Genomic DNA, 26222 nt, shown 5'->3' with positions numbered 1-26222 from the left:
CCCCAATTAGCCATGGTATGCTGGTTGGGTAAATTCTTAAAAGCAGAATTTTTAGTTTAAAAGAGATGTGCATTTGAGACTGATAGCTGGTGCCGTACCGCCCTCCCGGAAAGCATGACTGCTGTGCGCTCCCGTCACAGCGTGTGACTGCCGTCACCTAATTGGGGTGGTGTGCTTTCAACGTTTCCAGAGAGATTCACCTCGAATTCACAGTACGATGAGGAGAGCAGGCATCTTCAAAGGCTTGGCTTTTCAGAAATGTCATTTAGCAGCTCCCACTGAGGGGGACCCTATGAAATAGGAAGGGAGTGGGTGTCAAGTCCTGCAGCCAAACCCCCACTTTAGGGAGGAAATCATTTGCTCGTGGCCAAGATGCCGCTGTTTTTGGCTCCTTGCCCGTCCCGTTGTGTCTGAATCTGGCCTCGTTTCCCACCCCGCCGGCTGGGCGTTGTACCTGTCAGCAGGGCCAGGCCTGAGGGGGGCTGAGGAGGGCTGCAGAGGAGGCTAGACTGGGGAGGTGGAAGGTGGGCATTGCCAGCTCAGAGGCCTGGCAGCTGTGCTCACCTGGAACTGCTGACCCATCCTCTGGAGTCAAAGCCGGGCACCTGTCCGTGCTGACCTGGACATTTTCCCAAAAACATCTATAGACTGGCCAGATGACAAGTCTCAGGGCCCAGCTTCCCTGATGTGTGAGGCCAATTAGGAGGACAGTGAGGGGATGCATGATTTTCCTCCAAGGAAGGGTCTAATTGACCAGCCTGGACACTTTTATTATCCTAGTTACCGTGCGCGTGATTTGTAATTACCCGGCTGTTGCGTTGATCAATACCAGACGCCCTGGTAGTGCTTGGGAAGGTGGGCGACTGTCAGGTATGTTGGTCCCTTTTAATTGGCGCCAATTTGATTTTCTTCGGGGCATGGGAGGAGGAGGGGAGAAGCGTTTGGCCTTCTGGGTACTTGTGTGAACGCAGCCCTTTCTTCTGGGCCTGCATGCCGGATGCCTCAGGGTCTGGGCTGTGTTACCCCTTTTGGTTTGTTCATTTGTTCACTCATTCGTTCACCATGAGCTGCTCTCGTGGAGCCCATAATCTGGAGGGAGAAGGATGCCCCAGGCCTGTGTGTCTGGTGTGCAGGTCCCAGGCCCCTGGAGCTGGAGAGTGGCGAGCGTGCTTGCCTCCAGAGGTGCAGGCCAGGGCGGGGCATGGGCCAGGTTCCCAGCTCTGTCCTCGTCCGGAGCTGCAGGCCGAGGCGGGACATGGGCCGGGTTCCCAGCTGCATCTGAGCACGGTGCCTGCCATCTCTCCTCTTCTCAGCCCCAGCTCCTCCTGTGGCTGAGTCCTGGCCACTTTCTGCCTTGGGGTTGTGTTGGTTTTCCGTCAACTCCTCCTCTTAATCCTGAGCTTTGTGAGTTAAGAGCCGGTGTGTCCCTTTAGCGCCCCTGTGCCAGGCGTGCAGTAGGCGCGTGCTGAGCCTTTGAAGAGTGGAGGATTGAGCGAGGGCGTCTCTGTGCCTTGCAGTTGGTGGTGATGTATGGGCTGAGCCTCCGGCGCTCTTGGCTGCTGTGACAGGACCCCCTGGGGTTACTCGAACTGCACTATCCTAGCAAGACCCCCAAAGCAAGGCCAGCAGAGAGCTTCCTGACAGCTGCCTTACTTTGGAGACGGCCCTGGCTGGGGTGCAGCTTGTGTGCCTCTCTGCCCCCTTGTAAAGCTTCAGATGGGTGTTCCCAGCAGCGCCGACAGGCTCACGCTGCCCTGTTGGACTTCATTCCAGGTTGGGTGGGGCCGGCTGGAGACTGTCAGAGTCTGGGGGCGGTGCTGTGGGTGTTGGAACCCCGTAGGCAGAGGCGAGAGAGGTGCTTCCCCGAAGAGACCGCGGGGCTCCATGCCGGCATGTGCCTGGCTGCACAGACAGCTGAGTGCCCCGCGGCGTGTGTGGGTGGGAACGCTCTGAGTCTCACCTGGTCTCGGAGCACTTTTTGGGGCTTTTCTCCAAGCTTTGTAGATACGGCTCTTTTACTTCTAGGCCTCTTTCTAAATTGATTTTAAAAGTCTGAGGCTAGATAGTGACAGGCTTTAGACAAGTCTGGCTACTGTAGGTTCCAGGATTTATTTTAGAGGAGGCAGTGGCATCCCTGGTGGTTTCTAGGCTGGTTTTTACTCATGGGTGCTTACTGGGGTCCTGTTATGTGCCGGCCCCTCCTTGTGGGCTAAGGGCTCCCAACATGTCCAGGTCCCTACTTTTACAGGTAGAGTAGGGGGTGCCCTGGTCTGGAATGGAGGAAGGGTCTGGGCAGCTTTGTGACAGGGCTGGTAGGAGGGGGATTTTGACAGGCGACTTGAAGCCAGCGCCAGCCAAGGGCCAGAGGCAGAGAAGCTGAAGGCCTCCCGTGGGCAGCCCACCACTGCCTGCCCTTCTCTCGAGGACTTCCCAACAGTGCCATGGCCTTTGGAGGGCTAGGGTCTCAGGCAGGCTACGGACAGCTCCACAGCTCCTACCCGACACTCTTCAACGTCAGCTTTGGGGCTGTGAGGTGTGACCTCTACAGGATCACCTGCGGTCACTCCCTACGGCCAGCTGTAGCTGTCATTTGTGTCAGGAGCTGCTGGTCTTGCCTGGACCACTCACCTTCCCACCCTTCACCCACCCTGCATGGCCTGGGTTCTTGGGAGGAGCAGGAGATCCTGAGCTGTTGAATTCCTGGAACCTGTGGTCAGGCGGCATCCGTATCCCGCTCCTCCCAGCCCCTGGACGCTTCTCACTGGTGTGGCCTCCTGGAAACAGGTGCCCTGATTCTGCTGGACAGGCAGGAGGGGAGGCTGGGCTGAGGAGTGGACCGGCCTTTTCATGCTCAGTGGCTGCGGGGGGCCGTGTGCATGAAGCAGGTGGTCCTCGCGGTAGTGCCGTTTGTGCAGAGCCGTGTTGGGGACAGCGGGCTTGTGTTAACAGAAGTGCTGTGAGATGATCACTTCATCACGAGCCAGTCAGCACCAGCCTGTGGGGCGGCTGATGTGGACTCAGTGATCTGACTTTCCTGGCTTTTGTTTAATGATGTTTCCACTGTTACCCAGGTGCAGAGCTCTGACCTCCCATGGTCAGAAGTACCGTGTGCGTGTCTCATCTGGGCAGCATGCAGAGACCTTTGCCGGCAGCTGTGTGTGGACCCTGGGACTCTGTTACATGGCCGGGTGCTGAGGGGCAGGGGTCCGAGCCAGGCCAGCAAGCCTTCCTTAGACCCCCTGTGTGCAGGCCTGGTGCCCGGTGTTGGGGACCCAGTGGAGAACAAGATCAGGCTGTTGCCATGAGACTTTCGTCTGGTGGGGAGTCCTGAGAAGGACGTAGATGAGGTGGGGGATAGGTTCCAGGTGAACGCAGGTGTCCACCCCGCATTCCAGGGTGGCAGGTGGCCCGGGGCAGGTGTGGAGTGGTTGGGTGGGCGCCCTGCGTGCTATGTTAGTGTAGGGTGGTGCACACCTGGCCGGCAGGCCTTGCTTCTGCTCTTCACCCTCCACCTGTCGAGGGTGCGCCCTGGGAGTGGGTGGAGGATGATGGGCATACGTGGGAAGAGCTCTGAGATCCGTGGCCTCATGGAGAGCGTTGGGCAGTTACCCGTCCCCTGCCCTTGGGCCTTTGTGAGTGTGGCTTCCTGGAACTCTGGGGGATTTGTCCCCAGTGACTGCAGGGGGCTCTCCTGTCCCTTTTATTCAAGCTCCACTGTCTGCCCTAAGCTGGGGACTGGTCCAGCTGACCTGGACAGTACGGCACGTGGGCCCTGCCGGTCAGCGTGGTGTTGGGAAGCACTTGGGTGGGTGGTGGGTTGGGTTGTGGCCTTACCGCAGAGCCTGGGCTGCAGCTGAGAAAGCCGTCTCCTAGGACCAGGACTCTGGGTTTGGGAGGCTGGCGGTCTTGGCCCAGCGGCTGCCCGGTGTGTCTGCCTGGCCTGGCCCTCGTCTGGTTGCTGCCATCTGGGAGGCACTTCTGCCCTTGCCCAGGCGGGGCACTGTGGGGGCGAGGATGCGGCGTGGAAGACTGCTGATTCAGGAATCGAAACTCCAGGGGCATCCGTGTAGCAGAGTGATTCTAAGATGATTAAGAAAACCATCGATGATTTAAAGAAAGTGTTCACTGCAGTCCTTATTGAGTGATTTGCCACGTGCAGGGCATGTAGGGGTGGCACACCGGGCTGCAGACATCCTTCATGACAGCAGGCAGGGGACCTCCTAGGAGTCTTGGCTGTGACAAGTGAGGTGTGAGGGCTAGAGAGGTGAACGTGTGGAATCTGTGACCCAGAAGTAGCACACTCCTTTCTTGGAAAGCAGTTAGGTATTCCATTCCTTAGTCCATATGCCGTCGTTTAAAACGGCCAAAACCAGAGGCCTAGAGAATGTACCTGGAAGATGCAGTGAGACCATTTCTGATCCTTGTGGCCTTTCCGGGGCTCAGTTTCCTCGCTTTGGAAAGGCCATTTTGGCAGAGGTCTGCTGTGAGGCATCTCCCTGCAGGTGCAATTGGGGTTGTGTGTCTTTCTCAGGCTGGCATCACACAGGCCCCAGTGTACTCTGGCAAGGCTGGGAGGACTGTGACGGGGGGACCCGCTGCCTGCCCTCAGCCTGTCGGGCCCCACAGCACGTGTCTCTGCGGACTGGTCGCCGGCTTCCTGTGGCCTGTGTGTCCTGGAGCTTTGGAACCCTGTTCGGTAGCTCAGAGCTCGTGAGCCCAAAGGGCAGGGGCCTGGTTCCTCGCCCATCCTTGCCCAGCCTGATGGCCCATGCCTGTGGACTGTACGTGGGCACCTGCTTTAACCCCTGCAGGAGTAGGGGCCACCAGGAGCATGTGGCTCTGGGCCTCCCTGGTAGAGTCACTCACTGGCAGGAGAACTGAGTGGGACCCACCAGGCAGTGTCTGTCTCATGGACGCCTGTGGACCTGCAGCCTGGAGAGGGGGCCTGAAGTGTGTTCCGCGCTCTTGACCCCCAGGAAGCACTGGCCTCTGTTGAAAGCCTCCTGCCGCAGAGCGCTGTTGCTCTCCCGGATGGACGGCCGTGTGGGCTCCTTGCTCCAGCGATGCCAGTGCTCCTGCTGCTGTGTGTGGCTGGCTCCCCTTTGTCTCAGCCCTGGGCTTAGAGCAGGCCAGGTGCTCAGGCAGTGCTTTTGTTGATTGAAGGGGGGTGTGTACCTGGCTGCAACCTGTGGAGAGTGTGAATGGCTGGCAGAAGCCAAGGCGGGCTCTTGGGAGATGAGAGCAGGCAGCCGGCCTGGAAGCTTCCGTGGGGCTGGTCAGCTCCGGCTAGCTCTTTCTGGCACAGATCCACGCTGGGCTGGGTGCCATGGCTCACACTTGTAATCCCAGCACTTTGGGAGCCTGAGGTGGGAGGATTGCTTGAGCCTGAGAGTCCAAGGCCAGCCTGGGCAACACTGTGAGACCCCACCTCTATTTAAAAAAATAAAAATATAAAGATGGGATCATGGCGCAGGGGCAGCACAAGTTCCAGGCGCACAAGCCCGCAAAGAGCAAGACGGCAGCGGCGGCCTCTGAAAAGAATCGGGGCCCGAGAAAAGGCCGTCGTGTTATCGCTCCCAAGAAGGCGCGCGGTGTGCAGCAGCAAAAGCTCAATAAGAACCTATAAGTCGGGATCCAGAAGAAAATCGAACATGACGTGGTGATGAAAGCCAGTAGCAGCCTGCCGGAGAAGCTGGCACTGCTGAAGGCCCGTGGCACTGCTGAAGAATGGGGCGGCTGCCGCCACCTCCTCTGAGACACCTTCCTGAGGACGCTGGCCCCAGCGCAGGCCAACACCCCATCCCCTACCTCCATATGGGATCTTACAAGTGATCCCACAGGCTGCACTGTCAGGAAGAGGACCCGTCCCCTAGCACTGGGCTTCATCTAGAACTTGAGTGGGGGCCAAGGGTGCTGAGAACCCAGCAGTGACCAGGAAGATACAGTCACCAACTTCATCTGTCCCCATGCCCCTTCCCAGGTCCTGCCTCCACAGGTTTAACCCAGAACAATAAACCTGGCTTTGTCCCCCCCAAAAAAATATATATATATACACACACACACACACACACACATATAAAGATAACTGCCCCCCGACCCCCTAAAAAACAAAACAAAACCCAAACTCATGGTGGACCTCGGGATGGGCGGACGCGCTCATGGGGCAGAGCTGGGTGTGGCTGCCCCATCCTGGGCCTGTTCCCAGGCCGGCTCCTAGAGCAGGGGCTGATGGGCCCTGTGGGTGTGGGGAGATGGGGTCCGTCACAGGCTGGGGCCTGGGACCCGGGGGCTGGGACCTGGGGGCTGGGACCGGTCTTGGTTCTCAGGCAGGGAGGGGTTGTGAACTCTGTTTTGGGAATGTGTGTTTGAAGTGTCAGTGATGTAACCAGAAGGAGGTGTCAGACAGCAGCCCGTGTCAGGCTGGTGTGGCTCCTAGAGGAGCCCTAGGGCTGGCCTGCCCAGTGAGGGGCTGGGATGAGCCGGCCTAGGGGAGTGGCAGAGCAGGAGGAGCAGATAGCTGGCCCGAGTCTGGAGGGATTTTGGCTTTGGGTAGCTTTGAGCCTGAGGGCCAGTGCCCCACCGGGTCAGAGAGCTCTGCAGCCCACCAGTCCTCGTTGTGCCTGTGTCCAAGCTTGGGCCCCCGTGTGCAGGAAGAAGGTGACCGTGCAGTGCACGTTGTGTGTAGCAGGCGTCGGCGGCGTGGTGCGTGGGTCGGGGCTGGAGATGAGAGGAGGAGTGAGGAGAGGCTAGAAGCCCCCAGAGCAGTGGGGTTTCTTCCTCTTCTTCACTGGTGAGCGCTTCTTGAGCACTTAGGTGTGCAGGCCTGGTGCTGGGTACTGGGGATACAGCTGTAAGTCAGGGGCTGTTTTCCAGTCCTCTCAGATCTAGCTGGGCATAAGTATGGTGGGTCAAGCGTGGCTCCTGAAGAGATGACAGTTGAGAGACTGGCAGCATGTTCCAGGCAGGGCGCGTGCTGGCAGCACGTGGGTTGGCCAGAGGCTGCGTGTTCGGGCAGTGTTGTGTGGCTCCAGCTGGTTGTAATCACGGTTCTCCTAGGGTGTGGCAGAAGCTGGACAGGCTGGCAGGGATCTGTACTGAGGGTAGTTTAGACCACATCCTGCAGGTCACAGGAGCTGCAGAAGGTCTTCATCAGGGAGGAATACATCTGCCATTGTGAAGGGGTCTCTTTCCTTGCTGAATTCACAGGATGAGGACCTGGCGCCTTGGCAGGACCCTGCTTGGAAGTCCCTGGGGCTGTCTGAACCGCTGCAGGTTTCAGCGGTCCCAAAGTCGGGGGACCCTGCTGGTGGAAGTCCCTGGGGCTGTCTGAACCGCTGCAGGTTACATCGGTCCCAAAGTCGGGGGACCCTGCTGGTGGAAGTCCCTGGGGCTGTCTGAACCACTGCAGGTTTCAGCGGTCCCAAAGTCGGGGAGGGTGGGTGGTGGTTCCTTTTGTCAGCTGAGAGCCTCATGGGGCAGGAGCAGTGGAGTCAGTCGCATTGCAGTGAGTTAGAGTTGAGCTGCACTGTTCCCGTGAGCAGGGAGCCCTGGCCGGAGGCCTTCTGACTTCTGAAGATGGTTTGTGTTGAAGGCCAGACCCTTCCCCTGTTTTTCTGTTTCCCCTTCAGGTGAATGCCTGTTCCTTTGTGACCACGCTGTCTGTGGGTAGCACTGTGGTTTTGGAGTTCCTTTGTGACCACGGCGTCCGTGGGTGGCAGTGCGGTTTTGGAGTTCCTTTGTGACCACGGTGTCCATGGGTAGCACTGTGGTTTTGGAGTTCCTCCTTGACCACGGTGTCCGTGGGTGGCACTGTGGTTTTGGAGTTCCTTTGTGACCACAGTGTCTGTGGGTAGCACTGTGGTTTTGGAGTTCCTCCGTGACCACAGTGTCCGTGGGTAGCAGTGTGGTTTTGGAGTTCCTTTGTGACCACGGTGTCCGTGGTTGGCACTGTGGTTTTGGAGACGCTTGTTTTGTTTGTTCATTTGAACATTTATTTGGAGACCTGCTGTTTGCCAGGCTTTAGGCTGGCTCTGGCGATGCCGTGACGAACACAGCACAGCCTGCCCACGTAGTGCACACACAGACAGCTTTAAACAATGAAAACAGCAGGGGGGCCTCCTCAGGTGCGTCAGTTGGAAGATGCCCAGGAGCAGTTTGCAGGAGTATCTTAGTTGGAGACAGCCTTGTTGGATATGAATGACGCTGGTGGGAATGAAGGCCAGACGTTTTTCCTGGTTTGGAAACAGGTGGCTTACAAGAGCCTCTAGAGTTTATTTGTTTAAAGACAGACCCTGTTCTCAAGAGGGTCTTCACTTTGCTGGCAGGATGGCACTGCTGACGGTGGTGGTTGGCTCTAGAGAGCTGCTGTGTAGTTGACAAAGCCCGTTGATAATCAGTGTCTCATTTGTTCTTCCTCACAATCCTGTGGACTAAGCTGGGTTCTGGGAGGAGCTGACTGGCCCAAGGGCATCCAGTGAATTTGTGGCCCTGTTGCTGGAATGCTTGGCTGATCCTGGAGCATGGTGGGCTGTGCCCTCAATAACCTCCATCCATCTGGCTGGCCACATGGTGCCATGCAGCTGGATCCTGCATTTTTGTGAGCTGATCAGCCCGATGCTGGCACTGAAAGGATTCTGTTGGGAGCTGCCATCCATTTAGCCTGAGCAGAACTCAGCACATGTGCGGGCATGAAGCCCATCAGCTGACAGCTTTTCTTTCAGACCTGATGGCTCCCAGCCGAACTCTGGCAAGAAGGGCTTACCAGCCTGCAGGACGGCTGACCTGCCTGCCTTTGCTGGGAGCCAAGCACCTCCTGGCAGGTTCTGGGATTTGGTTTTCAGTGGGAGGAGGCTCTCTGCAAGGTAGAGTAAGAGCAGTAATTACTTGGGAGAGGAAGCATTTAACTTCTGAGGCTGCAACACAATACTATCTCGTTCGCGGAGGCGGCTGAGTTAGAAGATTAGCAATTAATTTTTTATAAGGTGCAAACTACTCTTCAGTTTCATGGAACCAAACAGTCCTCCCACAGCAAGGGAGGGGCAGGCTTCCACCCCGTGTGATTTTTCGGAGCACTATTGTTTGTCTGCTTTTGAGCTGATAGGAATTATTTACGAGTCTGTGTGGAAGACATTTTGACACACAATTCTTGGTATTCCCATTTGCTCTTTCTAGTTTTTACTTTTTCTGTATTGCTAGCGTTTACTGCAGTTAGGTCTCAGGAGTATTTTGCCTTTTATTGGGATTGCAGTTACAAAATGCAGGTATCACTAGGTTCCTTTAAATCACAGTTCACTTTTTATTGACTCGGATGAGAAAAGTACATGTTTTTCGTAGACTGAGTTGAAAAGAGTGTCATTGGTAGCATTACAAGCATTTCTTTTAGCTTCTGTGTTTTTATTGTTTACTAGAGCTTAGCTGGAGTGTCGTAGATAACCCAGTAGGGGTCACTGCTAAGTTATCTGTAAGTTTTCTAAGTTTGAGCTTTAGATTGAAACACTTTTTTTTTCTTTTTTTTGAGACAGAGTCTTGCTGTGTGGCCCAGGCTGGAGTGCAGTGGTGCGATCTCTGCTTGCTGCAACCTCAGCTTGCTGCAACCTCAGCTTGCTGCAACCTCTGCCTCCCAGGTTCAAGCGATTCTCCTGCTTCAGCCTCCCGAGTAGCTAGGACTACAGGCGCCCACCACCACACCTGGCTAATTTTTGTATTATTATATTTTTTTTTAGTAGAGATGGGGTTTCGGCATGTTGGCCAGGATGGTCTTGAGCTCCTAATCTCAGGTGATCTGGCTTCCTCGGCCTCCCAAAGTGCTGGAATTATCGGTGTGAGCCACTGCACCCAGCCCAGACTTTTAATAATAGAAAATGTACTTTCTCTTGTTTCATTATTTAGTACTCTAGGTTTTCTTTGAGTTTTTGTAACTAAACAGTGGGTTCCTGTGATAGGTTGGGATGGATTTAGGGCAGAGTCTGGTAAGCTTTTTCCCTAAAGGGCCAGGTATTAATAGTAAATATTTACTTGGTAGCTTTGGGGTCCATAAGGCCTCTGTTACAATTACTTGGCTCTGCCTTTGTAGCCCAGAATAGGGTGACTCGCCCTCACGGTTTGCCTGGGACTGAGGAGTTTCGCGTGGGACGTGGGCCTTTCATGCTGAGACTGCGATGACCCGGGATGAACTGGGACTGTCGTTGATTTTAACGTAAAAGCTGCTGTCGACAGTGTGTCAATGAGTGGATATGGCTGTGTTCCAGTAAAACTTTATTTTCAAGACAGCTGGGGTGGGAGTAGGTTTGGCCATACCTGCTAACTCCTACAAGAGGTTACAGGGCTGCCATTTAATTTTGGTTTAACCATGCAGAGGCTGAGCATAGTGGCTCACACCTGTAATCCCAGCACTTTGGGAGGCTGAGGTAGGCGGATTCTTGACCTCAGGAGTTCAGGACCAGCCTGGGCAACATAGTGAGATCTCATCTCTACAAAAAATTACAAAAAATTAGTCAGGCATGGTGGCATGCACCCACGCTCCCAACAACTTGAGAGACCAAATCAGGAGGATCACTTGAGCCCAGAAGGCCAAGGCTGCAGTGAGCCGAGATCATGCCACTGCACTCCAGCCTGGGTGATAGAGCAAGAACCTGTCTCAAAAAGAAAAAAAAAACCAAAAAACCCAAAACGAATCCATGCAGAGCCTTGCTGCCTGTTCTCTGTGGCTTTTCTTTTCCGTGCAGAGCCTTTTGCTGCCCACACGGCATCATGGTGATTTCTTCCTTTTCAGATTTGGGCCAGTTGGGCGACAGGGTGGGACCTTGCTTGAGGATGGTTGTAGAAGAGAACCTAGGATGAAATTGGCGTTTCCTGGATCGCAGCTCAGCACCTGCTCTGGCTGGAATCTGGAGTTATCCGAGGCTGTGTTACCCCTTGGTTAAGAATTGTGAAGGATAAAACCCTTATAAATTTGCGCCCAGGGTTGAGAAGTGCTCATTTCTGTCTCACCTTTTTTCTGGTAGCTGAGAGTTCCCAGGAGCGCGTATTGTGATCATGTCTGTTCCATTCAACAAATATTTGTTGAGGGCTTATGACGTACCGTGCCGTATACTGGCTGGGAGATGCAGCGGAGAGCAGGACACATGGTTCCTGCGCTGAAACTGAGCACAGCACTATGGTACTGGGTGTGGAGGTGGGGAAGCGCTTTGAGAACCAAGAGTGGGAGGGCCTCGCTGTTCTAGGACAAGGACCGTCCTCTGAGCGGGGACGATTTCTCTCCAGGATATGGTGGCTGTTGGAGCTGGGTGGCCCTCGTCTCACCCCGGTTGCTTGGGCAGGTGAGTACGCTGGGGCGTGGCTTGGGCTGATGGCTTGTGAGCCTGCACCTGTCAGCGTCAGTTCGGGCTCCCTGTGGGGCGTGTGAGCCCTTCTTCTGACTGAGGTTTGGGTTAGGGTTTCCAGCCTCCCTGCCCCTGGGAAGAGGCTCCACCCTCCTCTACGAGTGCTGAGCTGCGGGTCTGTTTGTACTGTGAGGAGTTGCTTTTGTCTCCATCAAAAACATGAACCACTGTTTGGAGCACTTCCATTTACTGACAACCCTTGCCAAATTAATTTTATTTAATTATCTCCCAGGGCTAAGCTTGAATACATTTTGTGTTAAATTCACAGTTTTTTCCTTTTCTAAACGAAATGGACTTAATATCCTTGTTAAAATCTGATTAAAACTAAAATTGAGTTTTTTGAAGTCTGATTATCCCATGAAATGGAATTTTAAACCTAATTACAGATGGATTTGCATATACTTTTCAGCACCATTGAAAAGAAACTTGGTATAAATTTATTAATGACATCCTTTTCTTTCATTTCCTTGGGGCATGACGTTAGTTTAGGAGCACGAGGGAGGTGGGGAGAAACACCACCCTTCTCTCCGCCCTTCCTTAGAATTTTTTAAAAACTTTATTCTGTGGAGAATCAGTTCTCAGGAAACCTGAGCACAGTCCTGTTTTCATTCTCATCTTCGCTGCTCTACCGGCTTAGGTGGCTGATGGTTTTCCTGAATTGTTTTTCAATACTCAAAGCTCTTGTCTTTCCGAAGATGGAAGAGGGACATGCATGATCATAGCTGCTGACGTGTCTCTCCTGTCAGCTTAAAATGCGGATTTGGCTGGGTGTGGTGGCTCGTGCCTGTAATCCCAGCACTTCGGGAGGCCAAGGCGAGTGGATCCCCTGAGGTCAGGAGTTCGAGACCAGCCTGGCCAACGTGGTGAAACCCCGTCTCTACTAAAAATAACAAAAATTATCTCGGCATGTTGGCACGTGCCTGTGATCCTTGTGACTCAGGAGGCTCAGGCAGGAGAATCGCTGGAACCCAGAAGGTGGAGATTACAGTGAGCCGAGATCATGCCATTGCACTCCAGCCTGGGCAGCCAGGGCGAAACTCCATCTCAAAAAACAAAAAACAAAAACCCCCATGGATTTATATTTAACATGCTACCTCCACCCTGATTTAATTTTAATTTTTAATTTTAAGTTTTTATTTTATGGATTTTTTTTTTTTTTTTTATTGAGGCGGAGGCTCGCTCTGTCATGTAGGCTGGAGTATAGTGGCGCAATCTTGGCTCACTGCAACCTCTGTCTCCTGGGTTCAAGCAGTTCTTCTGCCTCAGCCTCCCGAGTAGCTGAGATTACAGGTGCCTGCCACTTTGCCTGGCTAATTTTTGTATTTTTAGTAGAGATGGGGTTTCACCATGTTGGCCAGGCTGGTCTTGAACTCCTGACCTCATGATCTGCCTGCCTCGGCCTCCCAAAGTGCTGGGATTACAGGAGTGAGACACCATGCCCGGCTTAATTTTTTATTTTTTTGAGACAGAGTCTTGCTTTGTGGCCCAGGCTGGGGTGCAGTGGTGCAATCATGGCTCACTGCAGTCTCTGCCTCCTGGGCTCAAGCCATTCTCCCACCTGAGCCTCTGGAGCTGGTGGGGCTACAGACACTTGCCACCATGCCCAGCTAATTTTTGTATTTTTAGTAGAGACAGGGTTTCACCATGTTGGCCACGATGGTCTTGAACTCCTGAGCTCAAGTGATCCGCCTGCCTCGGCCTCCCAAAATGCTGGGATTACAGGTGTGAGCCTCCACCCTAGTTTTAGATACATTTGTATTATTAAAAAAGTAAAAACAAACTCTAAATGATCATTATGTGAAATAAACAAGAAATTTCCAAAGGGCCACGTTCTTGTTCTTTGAGAAATCCTACTGTTCCAGGAGGGCTGTTTGCTGTTGGGTCTGTACTCATGCTTCCTGCTGTGACTTCCTCACGGCAGGTGGAGGTAACAGGCTCCCAACGTACTTGCCTCCAGTCTGGCTGTCACCGTGGTTTTGTTTTGTCTGGAATTATATGGGAATGGAATCACACGTCATGCAGTCGTTTGTGTCTGGCTGTTTCACTTGCAGAATGTTTTCTGAAAAGCATTCATTCACGTTTGTTGCTTGTATCAGTAGGTTGTCCTTGTTATATTGAATGGATATACCATAATTTTTTTTTTTTCTTTTTTTGAGACAGAGTCTTGCTCTGTTGTTGCCCAGGCTGGAGTGCAGTGGCGCGATCTCAGCTCACTGCCAGCTCCACCTCCCAGGTTCATGCCGTTCTCCTGCCTTAGCCTCCCGAGTAGCTGGGACTACAGGCACCTGCTACCATGCTTGGCTAATTTTTTTTGTAGTTTTAGTAGGGACGGGGTTTCACCGTGTTAGCCAGGATGGTCTCGATCTCCTGACCTCGTGATCCACCCATGTCAGCCTCCCAAAGTGCTGGGATGACAGGCATGAGCCACCATGCCCGACTGGATATACCATAATTTTTAATCCAGTTTTTGGCTCTTACAGATAAAACTTCTGTGAACATTTGTATTCAAGTCTTTGTATGTATGTTTTCCTGTCTCTTGGGATAATACCTAGGAGTGGGGCCTCTGGGTGATATGGTGAGTATGTTTTAACTTTAGGAAAAGCTGAGGAACCAAAGTGGCTGCCCAGTTCTGTCCCCTGGCCACACGTGTGTGAGAATCCCACTGGCCCCGCATCCCGAGCGCGTTCGCTGGCCGCCTTCACTTTAGTCATCCTGGTGGGCCTGTGCGGTATTTCCCTGTGGTCTTCGTTCCTGTTTCCCTGGTGACTAATGATGTTGAACATCTCCTCATGTACTTAACTCGATGGCCATATATCTTCTTTTGTGAAGTGTCTTTTCAAAGTCTTCTGCCCATGTTTTAATTGGACTGTCATCTTCCTGAGTTGGCAGAGTTCTGTGTGTATTCATGACAGAGTCTGTCGTCAGATGTATGGTGAATATTTTCTCCCAGTACGTGGCTTCCTTTTCATTTTCTTAGTGTCTTTTGAAGGGTAAAAGCTTTCAATTTTTCTAAGTCTGAGCTATCAATTCATTTTCTTTATGGTTTGTGCTTTTTGTGTCTGCCTAACCCAAGCTTCTAGAAACTTTCTAGCTTTAACTTTACTGTTAATTTTGAGTTAATTTTTGTGTGCAGTGTGGTCACAGTTGAGGGTTGCTTTCCTGCCACACAATATGAGTGTCTGTTTCCCCTTTGAATTTCCTTGGCACCTCTGATGAAAGCCTGTTGGCCATACATTCATGGGCCTGTTTCTCGAGGGCTTCTTTCATTGAATCATGTGTCTGTCCTTTCTCCAGTACAGTAAGATCGTAGTTACTGTCACTTCCTAATACTCTTTGAAAGAACATAGTAAGCCCTCCAGTTTTTTCCTGGTAAGAATTGTCTTGACTCTTTTAGGTATTTTTTATTTTCAGATAAATTTTAGATTCAGCTTTCAGTTTGTTTTCGTCTCCCCCGCCCCATTTACTTTTTATTTCGTTTATTTTTTCTTGCCTTAGTTCACTCACTGGGACCTCCAGTGCGGTTTTACCTGGGTGTGGTGAGAGTGGCTGTCCTGGCCTTGTCAGTCTCAGAGGGAAAGCGTTCAGATTTTCATGAAGCATGAGGTTTGTTTTAGGGTCTTGGGAGATACAGTTCATCAGGTTAAGGAGGATGCTTTTCTTTTCCCTGATTTGTCGTATTGGATCAAATACACATACAATAAAATTGACTGTGTTAACTGTTTTTAAGTGTACAGTTCAGTAGCTTTAAGAACATTTGTATTGCTGTGCAACCGTCACCACCATCCACCTCCAGAACTTTATCTTCCCAAACCCAAACTCTGTACCCGTTAAACGCTCGCTCCCTATGCTCCCCCTGTTGGCCCTGGCACCCACCATTCTGCTTTCTGCCTCTGTGATTTTGACTAGAGTAGGGACCTCATAGAAGGAGAATCATGAAATATTTGTACTTTTGTGACTGGCTTATTTCACTTAACGTAATGTTCTCAAGGATCATCCATGTTGCACCATGTGCCAAAGTGTCCTTTCTCTTTGAGGCTGAGTAATTTTCTGTTGTGTGGATAGATGATCCATGTTTCTTATCCAGTCACCTGTTGATGGACACTTAGATTGCTTCCACATTGTAGCTACTGTGAATAATGCTGCTATGAACATGAGCGTGCAGATATCTCTTAGAGACCCTGCTTTCAACTCTTTTGGGTGTATACCCAGAAGTGGAGTTGCTGGATCCTATGGTTCAATTTGCAGCTATTTTAGGAGCCACCACATTGTTTTCCACAGTGGTTGTACCATTTTACATTGTCATCAGCAGTGCACAGGAGTTCTGGTTACTCCACATCATCACCAACTCTTGCTATTCTGACTTTTTAATTTTTTAGTTTATTTTTAATTTTAATTTTATTTTGGTGGTGGCCATCCTAGTGAGTGTGAGGTGGTGTCTTGTTCTGGCTTTGATGTGCATTTCCTTAATGAATAGTGGTGTGAAGCACCCTTCCATGTGCTCATTGGCCAGTTGTGTGTCTTCTCTGGAAAAATGGCTATGCAGGTTCTTCGCCTGTTCTTAAATCACATTATTTTTGTTGCTGTTTTAGGAGTTCTCTTGTATGTTTTGAATACTATTCTTTTACAGTTCTGGTTTCCAAACATTTTCTCCCATTCTATAGGTTGTGTTTTCAGTCTGTTGATAGTGTCCTTCGATATACAAAAGTTTAAAATTTACTAAGGTTTCATTTGTCTGTTCTTTTTTTGTTGTTGTCTGTGCCTTTGATGTCATATCCAAGAAATCTGTGCCAAATCCAATGTCATAAACCTTCTCCCCTGGTGTTTTTCTAAGAGTTTTATAGTTTTAGTTGTTAAATTTGGGTCTTTGATTTGTTTTGGGTTGATTTTTTTGTGTATGGTTTAAGGACCCAACTTTACTTTTTCACGTGTGGAGGCCAGTTTTCCCACACCATGCGTTGAAAAGCTTGTCCATTCCTCATTGAATGGTTTTGGCACCTTTGTCAAAAATCATTTGAGGCCGGGCGCGGTGGCTCAAGCCTATAATCCCAGCACTTTGGGAGGCCGAGACGGGCGGATCACGAGGTCAGGAGATCGAGACCATCCTGGCGAACACGGTGAAACCTCGTCTCTACTAAAAAAAAAAAAAAAACTAGCCGGGCGAGGTGGCGGGCGCCTGTAGTCCCAGCTACTCGGGAGGCTGAGGCAAGAGAATGGCGTGAACCCGGGAGGCGGAGCTTGCAGTGAGCTGAGATCCGGCCACAGCACTCCAGCCTGGGCGACAGAGCGAGACTCTGTCTCAAAAAAAAAAAAAAAAAAAGAAAAATCATTTGAACTTACGAAAGGGGTTTATTTCTGTTATCGCTACTGTATTTCATGGGTCCATATACCTGTCATTCTGTCAGCACCACACTGTTTTGATTACTGTGGCTTTGTAGTAAGTTTTGACTTAAAGTGTGACTCTTTCAACTTTGTTCTAACTTTTCAAGATTGCTTTGGCAAGGGACCTTGGGGTCCCTCGAGATTCCATATGAATTTTAGGATAGATTTTCCTATTTCTGCAAAATATTTACTTAGGTCTTGATAGGGATTGCATTGAATGTCTAGATGGCTTTTGGTGGTGTTGACATCTTAACAGCAAGTCTTCCACACGTAGTGGTTTCTGAAAGGTTAGTTGTGGTACGGAATAATCTTTTCAAATTGTTGTACTAAAATTCATTGGTCTGTCTTGCACTTTGAATGGATCTTTATCCATGCATGGTTATGTAACATCATACATCGCTTATTTGAAAATATCGACATACTGAATTATGTAGGTCTTTTATTATACCTTATTAAAAAAATCACGAGCTAATCACCACAAGTTATTGAAAAGTCTTTATTATTAGGAATCCGTCAAGCTTGTGGTGTCAGATACAAATTTTTAAGAATTTAGATATGTGTTTGACAGCTTGAGTTTTATTATTGTCAACAATATACTCTTGGTTGTATTCTTTCAAATGATAACATTTATTTAATTCATTTCTGAGAAAATGTCTACCAGATGCTGAAGCCTGAGTAACTATTGTTTGTCAGTTATTTTATTTTATTTTTTTTTAAGACCGAGTCTCGCTCTGTCACCCAGGCTGGAGTGCAGTGGCTGGATCTCTGCTCACAGCAAGCTCCGCCTCCCGGGTTTACGCCATTCTCCTGCCTCAGCCTCCCAAGTAGCTGGGACTACAGGCGCTCGCCACCTCGCCCGGCTAGTTTTTTGTATTTTTTTTAGTAGAGACGGGGTTTCACTGTGTTAGCCAGGATGGTCTCGATCTCCTGGCCTCGTGATCCGCCCGTCTCGGCCTCCCAAAGTGCTGGGATTACAGGCTTGAGCCACCGCGCCCGGCCGTCAGTTATTTTTTAAGTAAAATATTTTATGTAAAAAGGGCTAGTTCAGTTCACAACTCAAACACGGAAGACCAGCCATCGCACTTTAGTATGCACCAGAAATATTTTACATGTACTTTGTATTTCATCGTGCAGACTGTTGAGATCTTATCGAGGGGTTAAGATTTAACAAAGTGAATATTTTAACTGGGCATAGTACTCCTGTAGTCCCAGCTGCTTGGAAAGTTGAGGATGATTTGGGCCCAGGAGTTTGTGGTCATAGGGAGCTGTGACTGTGCCTGTCAGTAGCCATTGCAGTCCAGCCTGGGCAGCATAGCAGGACCCTATGTGGTGCCCCTGGTTTGTTTCACTAACATGTTGTACCCATCACTGCTTTTGTATCTTCAGTTCAAATGTCAGCAGAGTTAAAAGAAAAAAGGCAAATAATAGCTTATTATTATTGTTACTTTTTTTTTAGAGGCAGAGTCTTGCTCTGTCACCCAGGCTGGAGTACAGTGGCATGATCTCAGTTCACTGCAACCTCAGCCTTCTGGGTTCAAGTGATTCTCCCACCTTGGCCTCCCCAGTAGCTGGGACCACAGGCGTGCACCACCATGCCTGGCTAATTTTTGTATTTTTTGGTAGAGACGAGGTTTTGCCATGTTGGTCAGGCTGGTCTCAAACTCCTGACCTCAAGTGATCCGCCCACCTCGGCCTCCCAAAGTGCTGGGATTACAGGTGTGAGTCACCGTGCCCAGCCACTTAGTATTATTATGAAGATAGTTTTGATGGCCAGGTGCAATGGCTCATGCCTGTAATCCCAGCACTTCTGGGAGGCCAAGGTTGGCGGATCACCTGAGGTTAGGAGTTCAATACTGGCCTGGCCAACATGGTGTAACCTCGTCTCTACTGAAAATACAAAAATTGCAGGGTGTGGTGGTGCATGCCTGTAATCCTAGCTACTGGGGAGGCTGAGGCAGGAGAATCACTTGAACCTGGTGGATGGAGGTTGCAGTGAGCCGAGATTGAGCCACTGCCCTCCAGCCTGGGGGACAGAGCGAGACTCCGTCTCAGAAAAAAAAAAGAAAAAGAAAATAGTTTTGATGTTACAAGACTGCCTAGAAGAGTGTCTGCAGACCACACTTAGTGAACTGTTGTCCTGGCACTTAGTCCCTCGAGGCCAGAAGGAGTCTCACAAGTTGGACTCACATGTGATCCTACAGCTTTGTGATATGCTCTTCAAAAATACCGTACAGGTGTAATGTAAATGCATGCTCACTACAAAGAAAGCTCACACAGTGCAGAATTAAAGTGAAACTTTCTTGGATTTCTCTGCTTTTTCAAATTCTGCCGTGTCCTAGGTTAACATTAGCAGTTTGCTATAAGTCCTCCTAGATAATTTTTGTGTGCATGGACATCTTATGTGCGTAACAAATGGCATCAGACGGCTTGTATTGTTATGTTACTTTCCCTTGAATTGAGTTACTTGAGATGCCTGGTGCTTACTCTTCAGTAGCCGTTATTCCATCCTAGAATGTACATATTTTAACCATTTCCTTTACACTACAGTTGTTGCCAGTTTTTTTTCTTTTTCTTTTTGCTGTTGACACACAGAGATTTAGTGAACACCATTTCATTAAACATATTTTTTTGGTAAGCGTATCTGAAAGAGTCTTTTTATTGATGGGAGTAGTCAGATATAGGGTATGGATATTTAACACTTTAATAATTTTTGCCAAATTACTTTCCAAAATTATACTTCTATTGACAGTGCTTAAGATTGCCCATTTTTCTGATAACATTCATTGATGTTGTCAGTGTTTCCAATTTTTGCCCTTTACTTAAAGTCAGCTGCTGTATTCCTAGCACAGTGCTTTCTGTGACAGATGTTTCAGATCACAGTGCTTCCTGCCCTCAGGCACATCTGGCTGCCCTGGTAGCTTTCAGGCTCTCAGGCACCCCTCCCTAATGGACCGACTGGGGTCGAGGGCTCTGAAAATGCTGCCCACCCTGGCCCAAGAGCCTCTTGAACAGGTAGGCTCAGGGTGGGGGTGAATCTGGTGGCTTAGCTGACAAATGGAGGTAGAGGATACATTCTCACCTGTTATTTTGATTTTTTTTTCCTCCTCACCCTGACTGTCACATTCTCGCCTTTTCCAGCGTCAATCCCCAGTCACACTAGCTTCCCAGGATTAAAATGGTCTCTCTCTCATGAGACCTGTTTAGAAATCTAGAAGCATTAAAAGAAGAAGAAGAAAAAAAAAAACCCAAAATCTAGAAGCATGCACGTGGCTTAGAAAATGCCTTTGTGTTGCCAGATGCAGTTCCCTTGCTTTGACAGTGGCATTCAATGTGGTCTTTTAAAAAAAGAAACTATCTATTCCTTTAACATTTTTTGGAGATAATAATGACATACAGTGAAATGGACAGATCTTGTGTATATAATTGAGTGAGTATTGAAAACGTACCACCTGTGTAATCACTGCCTCCGTCAGGCTGCAGAAAGTTTCCATGACCTCTGGAAGTTCCTTCTCGTCCCTTCAGTCAGTTCCTACCCCTGGGAGACAAGCACTGTTCTGATTTCTATTACCATAAATTAGTTTTGTGTGTTCTTGAATTGTAAATAAATGGAATCCTACTGTGTTTATTCTTAAATTGCTGTCATCTTTTGCCCAGAGCTGGGACTAGGGGGAGGTGAGAGAGTGCGGCATCTGCGCGGCACACCCCAGGAGTGAGATTCTCAGAGCCGTCTCTTTCTGAAAGTTTGTACGCCAGCATCTCTCTTGCTTCACCCTCGTCCTGGCCCTGCTTTTGGACAACAGAGTGCTTTTGAGGTTCAGCCCTGTTTTGGGGAGATGAGTGGTACGTTTTAATTTGTTTTTATTATTTATTTATTTTTTGAGATGGAGTTTCTCTCGTTGCCCAGGCTGGAGTGGTATGGTGTGATCTCGGCTCACTGAAACCTCTGCTCCCCGGGTTCAAATGATTCTCCTGCCTCAGTCTCCTGAGTAGCTGGGATTACAGGCGCGCACCACCACGCCCGGCTAATTTTTGTATTTTTAGTAGAGATGGGGTTTCACCATGTTGGTCAGGCTGGTCTCGAGCTTCTGACCTCAGGTCATCCGCCTGCCTCAGCCTCCCAAAGTGCTGGAATTATAGGCGTGAGCCACCGCGCCCGGCCAAGTGGTTCATTTTTAACTTGTGTCCATCTACTTTTTTGTTTCTCCGTTTCCTGTCTGAGGACATGTGGGTTGTTTGCCCGTAGCTGGCTGTGATGAGCGTCGCTGCAGTTAATTCACAGCCACATCTCATGTGCACCTACATTGTCATTCTCTGCCGGGAGCACCCAGAAGTCAAACTGCTGGACCTTTTAAGAAGTGCATGTATAGCTTCATAAGAAATTGTCAAACTGTCTTCCAAGGTGCTGGTGTGATTTTATGCTCCTACCTAGAATGTATGAGATTCCATTTGCCTTATATTTTCACCAATATTTGGTGTGGCCGTTTATTTTTAAAAAATCCTTTAATTATCCCAGTGGGTGTGTGGCGTTACCGACTTTTGGCTTTACCTCACGTTCCCCTGATGACCAGTTTCCTCGTCAGTGAATATGTCGAGCTCGTTCTTACGCTTAATGGCTTTTATCTGTTCCTTAGGAAGTGTCTGTTCTTGTCTTTTGGGAAATTGTGTTGGTTTGTTTTCTGTTACTGATTTTTCCAAGTTATTTATTCTGGATACAAGTTTTTCATCCAGTGTATGTCTTGTCAACATTTTCACCCTGTCTGTGGCTTGCCTTTTCATTTTCTTTATTTTTTAAATTATTAAAATATACATGACTGTCACTGTAAGATTGACTGTTGTTTTTCTGTTTTTTTGAGGCAGAGTCTCACACTGTCACTCAGGCCAGGATGCAGTGGCGCAGTCATAGCTCCCTGCAGCCTCTAACTCCTGGGCTCGAGTGCTCCAGCTTCCTGAATAGCTGGGAATACAAGTGTGAACCACCACACCTGGCTATGGTTTTCTTTTTTGTAGAGATAGGATCTCGCTCTGTTGCCCAGGGTGGACTTGAACTTGTGGACTCAAGCGGTTCTCCCTCATTGGCCTCTCAAAGGGCTGGGATTATAAGCATGAGCCACCATGCCCTGCCGATCGTCTGTTTTAAAGTGTTTAATTTGGTGGCTTTTAGTATATTTTTAAGGTTGTACACTTATATCCACTGTCTAATTCCGGAACATTGTCCTGGTCCCCAAAGGAAGGCCAGTTGGCAGAAATTCCCTGTTCTCCTTTCCCCCAGCCCCTGGCAGCCACTCCTCTGTTCTTTGTCTCTGGGTTGGCATGTTCTGGATATTGTGTATCAGTGGAATCCCACCGTAGGTGGCCTCTGTGCTGGCGCCCACTCTCAGCATGTTCTCAAGGGGCGTCCACACTGGCACGGGTCAGCGCCCCCTTCCACCACATGACGCTTGATGATACCCCATTGTGTCGCCAGAACGCATTTCAGTGACCCATTCATCATCTGTAGACATTTGGCTTGTTTTCACTTTCTGGCGATTACGAACATTCAAGTATAGATGTTTGTATGAGACTTTTTTTTCCCCTTCTCTTGAGTATATACCCAGGAGTGGAAACACTGGGTTACATGATAGCTCTTTATTTAACTGTTTCAGGAATTGCCAAACTATGTTCCATAGTAGCTCTACCGTTTTACATTCCCACCAGCAGTATATGAAGATTCCAGTTTCTCTGAATTCTCAACCCTTATTATGATGTCTTTTTTCTTATGGTCATCCTCGTGGGTATGGAGTGGTATCTTAACTGGTTTTTTTTTTTTTTAAATGACCGCATGATTTTTCATTGGATGGATATACCGTAATTTAAACAATGACTTACTGTGGGACAAAAAATTGTTTCCAATTACATTTTATAATCTTTATTGTTTATATCAGTAGGATTTTATTTTTTTAATGAGATTTTATTTTTTATTTCAATAGTTTTTGGGGAACATATGGTGTTTGATTGCATGGAAAAGTTCTGTAGTTGTGATTTCTGAGATTTTGGTGCACCTGTCACCTGAGCAGTGTATACTGTACCCAGTGTGTAGTCTTTTATCCACCCCTTTCCCCTAAGTCCCCAGAGTCCATTAAATCACTCTTACACCTTTGTGTCCTCATAGCTTAACTCCCACTTAACAAGTGAGAACATGAGATGTTTGGTTTTCCATTCCTGAGTTTACTTCACTTAGAATAATGGTCTCCAGCTCCATCCAAGTTGCTGCAAATGCCATTATTTCATTCCTTTTTATGGCTGAGTAGTATTCTATTATATATATTATATATATAAAACATATATATTATATGTATATATCTCTCTCACATTTTCTTTATCCACTTGATTGATGGGCCTTTAGGCTGGTTCCATATGTTTGCAGTTGTGAATTATGCTGCTGTGAACACGTGTGTGCAAGTGTCTTTTTCACAGAGTGACTTCTTTTCCTCTGGAGGATTCCCATATCAAATGGCAGCTCTACTTTCGATTCTTGAAGGAATCTCTACACTGTTTTGCAGAGTGATTGTACTAGTTTACATTCCCATGAGCAATGTGAAAGTGTTCCCTTTTCACCACATCCAAGCCAACATCTGTTATTTTTTGATTTTTAAATTGTGGCCATTCTTGCAGGAGTAAGGTGGTATCTCATTGTGGTTTTGATTTGCATTTCCCTGATACTTAGTGATATTTAGCGTTTTAAAAAATCTGACGTACTTTTTAATTTGTATTTCTCATGGCTAAGTTTCTCATGTGAAACTGAGTAGAAACGTCAGTGGCCGTACAGAACAGAGACACAAACATTACAGAATTAGTTGAGAAGTCATGAAATAAGTAAAAAACAACTACAGCTAGCAGCACCAGCAGCCAGCCCTGGCGAGGGCAGAGAATCTGATTTCCAGAGTTGCCACAAACATCAGAAGACATGCAAAGAAGCAAGAAAGTCTAATTCATACATGGTGGAAAAAGCAATCAGTAGAAGCAGAATATCAATAAAAAGAAATTATAAAGGGAAACCACGTAGAAATTCTACAGATGAAAAGTACAGCATCTGAAATGAAAATTCACTAGATAAGCTCACCAGCATATTTGAGCAGCAGAAGAAAGAATCAGCAAACCTGAAGATAGGTCCGTCAAGATGGTCTGGTATGGGGAATGAAGCAGAGAGAGAAGAAAAGTGAAGACAGGATAGGTGCTTTCTCCACTTCCCTTCAGCATCGTGCCGGAGGCTCTGCCTGGGACGTTTATGTAAGGAGAAGAAATAGAAGACATCCAGATTGGAAAGGAAGAAGAAAACTGTCTCTATTTGCAGAAGACATGATTTTATACATGAAAAAAATTGAAAGAATACAAATACAAATAATTTACAAAATTATTAGAGCTAATAAATAAGTTCAACAAAGTTGCAGGATACAAGATCATTATTTAAAAATTAGTTCTATTTCTATACGTTAGCAGTGAGCAATCCAATAACAGTTATTATCCCCAGAGATATTTTGTCTAATTTTCTCACTGGCATTTTACTTTGTTTCAGATGCTACAGAAACAAACCCAGTTTCCTTGACAGTTGCACTATTTTTATTATAAAACCTCACTAGACATTTCACATTTGGAAACTCTTAGTCATAAATTAACCATGGCTATGAAGTCTCTGTGATCTGTGGACAGTTTTTGTTTGCCTCTAATTCTTGTCTGGAAAGTCGGCATGCTTTAGGCTAGAGTCTCTATCTTCAGGAAAGGCCAGTCTCAGAATGAATATTAGCCAGAGATTTCCTGAGATACCTGGAACTGGTGAGTCTTTGATGAGTGGCTCCAGTGCACGCCGGGCCTGGTGGTGACCACTCTGCCTTTGCCCTCATTTCCTGCTTGCTCAGAGCTTCAAGGTGAGCAGGAGGGAGAACCCAGGGCCTTCACAGGCCTTTCTGAGCCTGTGCGCAAGATGCTCGGACATGGTCCCTTAGAATCTCAGTCCCCACGCACAGCTCATTTCTTAGCTTTTCTGTGTCAGCGTTTTGGCGAGTCTTTTGTTTGTCACTGCTGTCACCTCAGGCGTTTGTGAGGTCAAAGTGGTTGACAGACTCATCCCCCCACCAAGTTTTTGCCCTGGGAGAGGTTAGGGAAGGTCAAATCAAGACAGGACTTTCTTTCTTTTTTTTTTTTTTGAGATGGAGTTTTGCTCTTGTTGCCCAGGCTGGAGTGCAGTGGCACGATCTTGGCTCACTGCGACCTCTGCCTCCCGGCTTCAAGCGATTCTCCTGCCTCCGCCTCCCGAGTAGCTGGGATTACAGGCGTCTGCCACCACGCCCAGCTAATTTTTTGTATTTTTAGTAGGGATGAGGTTTCACCATGTTGGCCAGGCTGGTCTCAAACTCCTGACCTCAGGTGATCCACCCGCCTCGGCCTCCCAAAGTGCTGGGATTACAGGTGTGAGCCACCATGCCCGGCCTAAGACAGGACTTTCAATCGGGATCTTAAGGTAGTAAGTGACGCAGATGGGTCAACTAATAACTCTTCTTTGGGAATGATATTTTGAGAGATGCCAGCCCCATTCTGCTCCCTCTGCCCTGGGAATGTAGGCTGTGATTTTTCTTTTTTTTTTTTTTTTTGAGACAGAGTCTCGCTGTTGTCGCTGGAGTGCAATGGCGCGATCTCGGCTCACTGTAACCTCTGCCTCCCAGGTTCAAGTGATTCTCCTGCCTCAGCCTCCCTAGTGGCTGGGATTACAGCCGTGCACCACACGCCCAGCTAATTTTTGTATTTTTGGTAGAGACGGGGTTTTACCATGTTGGTCAGACCGGTCTCAAACTCCTGACCTCATGGTCCACCTGCCTCGGCCTCCCAAAGTGCTGGGATTACAGGCATGAGCCACTGTGCCCGGCCTAGACTGTGATTTTTCAAGGCTACCATGGAGTTGGGGTGTGGGGGCTGGGACCAGGGTGAGTTAAAATGCCCCCGGCACACTCTCCTTGAGAACCACCTGATTTTCTTGACCAAATATTACCGGATTGCTGTAAGCCTTTGATTAGTTTTCAGAGTTCAAAAAGCTGATTCTGACCATTTTAGTCACTCTTCTGTTGCTTTTATGGTGAAGTGAACTTCCACAGGCTCTTATTCTGACATTTTTTCCTGAGATCTTTTTTTTGTTTTATTTTGAGATGGAGTCTCGCTGTGTCGCCCAGGCTGGAGTGCAGTGGCGTGATCCCTGCTCACTGCAAGCTCCGCCGCCTCCCGGGTTCACGCCATTCTCCTGCCTCAACCTCCCTAGAAGCTGGGACTAGAGGCGCCCGCCACCACGCCCGGCTAATTTTTTTGTATTTTTAGTAGAGACGGGTTTCACCGTGTTCGCCAGGATGGTCTGGATCTCCTGACCTCGTGATCCGCCCGCCTTGGCCTCCCAAAGTGCTAGGATTACAGCCGTGAGCCCCCGTGCCCGGCCTTTACTGA

General features: G+C 48.8%; 1 protein-coding gene and 1 pseudogene across 5 annotated transcripts in view; both read left to right on the top strand.

Moving 5' to 3' along the window:
• The window catches only part of MAD1L1 (mitotic arrest deficient 1 like 1), a 414534-nt gene that overhangs the window by 29437 nt on the left and 358875 nt on the right, over positions 1-26222 (top strand). The window lies entirely within an intron of this gene.
• Positions 5465-5768, top strand: LOC112620368 (annotated as a pseudogene). Its single transcript, XR_003118519.1, has one exon. The product of XR_003118519.1 is annotated as a leydig cell tumor 10 kDa protein homolog pseudogene (transcript).

The sequence above is a fragment of the Theropithecus gelada genome, chromosome 3 (assembly GCF_003255815.1).
Source record: "Theropithecus gelada isolate Dixy chromosome 3, Tgel_1.0, whole genome shotgun sequence".
NCBI classification, from domain to species: Eukaryota; Metazoa; Chordata; class Mammalia; order Primates; family Cercopithecidae; genus Theropithecus; species Theropithecus gelada.
This window is presented reverse-complemented; position numbering and strand designations above follow the sequence as displayed.